The sequence below is a fragment of the Octodon degus genome, unplaced genomic scaffold (assembly GCF_000260255.1).
Source record: "Octodon degus isolate 3935 unplaced genomic scaffold, OctDeg1.0 scaffold00061, whole genome shotgun sequence".
Taxonomy (NCBI): Eukaryota; Metazoa; Chordata; class Mammalia; order Rodentia; family Octodontidae; genus Octodon; species Octodon degus.
The window spans coordinates 12,210,736-12,213,516 of record NW_004524637.1 but is presented as its reverse complement, the minus strand read 5'-3'; the positions used below and the strand labels follow the sequence as shown (position 1 = coordinate 12,213,516).

Here is a 2,781-nt window from a genome sequence, read left to right as displayed (position 1 = left end):
ATTGAGTGACCCTCTGGGGTCAGGTCAGTGACACCAGAGGCATAAGACTGGGCAAGATATGGCTGTAGACTTCAATTTCCTCATTTTTAAAGTAAAATTATTTCGCATAATTTATACATTTGTTCTTAGAAATGAATATGATAATATATATAAAATTTTTACTATAACACTTGGAATATTGTTTACAAATAGTGAAGTTATCTATGATAGCTATTACCATCATGGAGTTGAACAAAATAGACATTAAATTATTTATTATCTGTAATTCTAGTCAAGGTACATGACATTTCCTGCCAACTTCTCCCAGCCTCATATTTTGAATGTATTCTTGGACTGTTCTAAAGATATATGTGACAGTATTTTTAGAAATTATTTCAGTGCTATGTACATTTAAGGGTCTTTTAACTTTCATTCTTTCAGTTATTTAAGAACTGTTCTGGGCACTGGGGACAAAGCAACAAGAAAGATGCCCGGCCCCTGAACTTGGGCAGTGTGCCTGCTAGGGGGCCTGCTGGAAGATCAAGAAAAAGCATTTAGGACATGATGTTAGTTTGTGATCATTTTTTATGAAAATTAATCTGGACAGGAGGGCACACCTGTAGTGTTAGGGGTGTGTGTGTCGACATTAAATAGGGGGTGCAGGACAGGTCTCGGTGTTGGTAACCAATCTAACAGAGATCAAAATGAATTAAGGAAATGAACAAAAGAAAATTCTGACTTCTTTTTTCTGGGAAACACCAACTGGAGGATGACACCAGTGCAGCGGGAGCGGGGCCCAGGTATAGGAGGCCACGGAGGCTTTGGCAGTAGCCTCCAAGGTTGTGGGTGCAGCAGATGCCGGGGTCCGGGCCAAGGCCACGGGGCTCACTGCGGTAAGACTGAGGACAAAGGGTGGATTCCTGTCACCAAGCTGGGCTGGCTGGTCAAAGACATGAAGATCAAGTCCCTGGAGGAGACTTACCTTTTTTCCTTACCCATCAAGGAGTCTGAGATTATTGACTTTTTTCTGGGCACATCCCTCAAGGATGAAGTTCTGAAGACCATGCCTGTGCAGAAGCAAACTCATGCTGGCCAACGGACCAGGTTCAAGGCATTTGTCGCCACTGGGGACCACAATGGTTGTGTTGGCCTGGGTATAAAGTGTTCCAAGGAAGTAGCCACTGCCATTCGTGGGGCCATCATCCTGGTCAAGCTCCCCACTGTCCCCGTGAGGAGAGGCTACTGGAGAAACAAGATCTGCAAGCCCCACACTGTTCCTTGTGAGGTGACAGGCCGCTATGGCTCTGTGTTGGTGAATCTAATCCCTGCCCCCAGAGGCACTGGCATTGTCTCAGCCCCTGTGCCCAAGAAGCTGCTCCTGATGGCTGCTGCTGATGACTGCTACACCTCTGCTAGGGGCTGCACTGCTACTTTGGGCAACTTTGCTAAGGCCACCTTTGATGCCATCTCCAAGACCTACAGCTATCTGACCCCTGACCTCTGGAAAGAGACTGTGTTCACCAAGTCTCCTTATCAGGAATTCACCATCTTGTGAAAACCCACACCAGAATCTTTGTCCAGAGGACTCAAGCTCCAGCAGTAGCTACAACATAAAGAGTTTTTACACAAGAAAAATAAAGTGAATTAAGTCTTAAAAAAAAAAAAAAAGAAGAGAAAATTCTGGAGAAGAGAGCAGGAAGCACTCTGGGAGAGGTCACAATGGAGAAAGTATCCTGGAAGAATCTTATGAACCTGCATAAAGAACACAGAGGCAAAGTTGGATAAAGCCCTACTGGGCATGGGAAGAATGGTCAGTGCAGGGGCCAGAGGGCTAGCAGAAGCCATGTCAAACACAGCCCCCTAGGGATGACACAGCCCTCAGGTATTTCCCAAGGTCACAGGAAGACCAATAAAGCATCATTATCAAGCTATATTGTCTGTCTTACACTTTAACTCACACTTAAACATAACATGCAATTTATCAACTGGCTTGTTTATCAACAACAGATTACTGAATGCTCCCGTGAGAATGCATTCCACATCACTGTATCTGGCTGATTTCTTACATAGGAAAGATGGGAATATAGTTCTATTAGAAAATGAACACACCCACAATGTCTTTATTAGGCTAAATATCACTGAGTGATGGGGACCAGTGTGACACTGAGAGTTTTATAAATATTAATTTTATCAATATTAGGCAACAAAATGAGTTTGAAACTTCAGGAAATACCTCTGTATGTGCCAAAATCTGAGCATGACTGATGAGATTTGGTCTTGAATGTGAACAACACCTGTCCTGCTAAAACTGAGAAATATTTTTTGTGTGCGCTGTACATGTTTAACAATGGGGAAAATGATCAAGACTTTGGATGGTCAGAGAGCCATTTTGGAGTAAGTAAAATCTGGGCAACAAATTGAAGAAAAGGTAGCAGTTGGACAGGGAAGATTTGTATGTAACAAAGAAGAGGAACAGTGGTATTGCGGGCCAGCTGGAAAAAGGAGAGTTCAAGAAAGCATATGTGAAAAGGTGCCAGAACGCTGACAAAGCTAAAACAAAATCTTCTGGTGCAGTCTTAAATTTGCATGGAACTTTCTAGAAACCGCTATCAATTTGCTTATTATGCTTATACTCTAGAGATGGAAGTCCCAGTGTCTCTTTTTCATGGACTTCTCTCTGCTTCAGAGTCATACAAAAGCATATTTTTTATTTTTTTTTATTTTTATTTTTTTTATTTTTTATTTTTTTGGCGGAACCAGGGATTGAACTCAAGCCCTTGCGCTTGCCAAGGAAGCTCTTAT

At 42.5% G+C, this 2,781-nt stretch overlaps 1 pseudogene; it reads left to right on the top strand.

Annotated features, from left to right (window-relative positions):
* The first annotated feature begins 748 nt into the window (after positions 1-748).
* LOC101568437 lies at positions 749-1,593 on the top strand (annotated as a pseudogene).
* Positions 1,594-2,781: the final 1,188 nt, after the last annotated feature.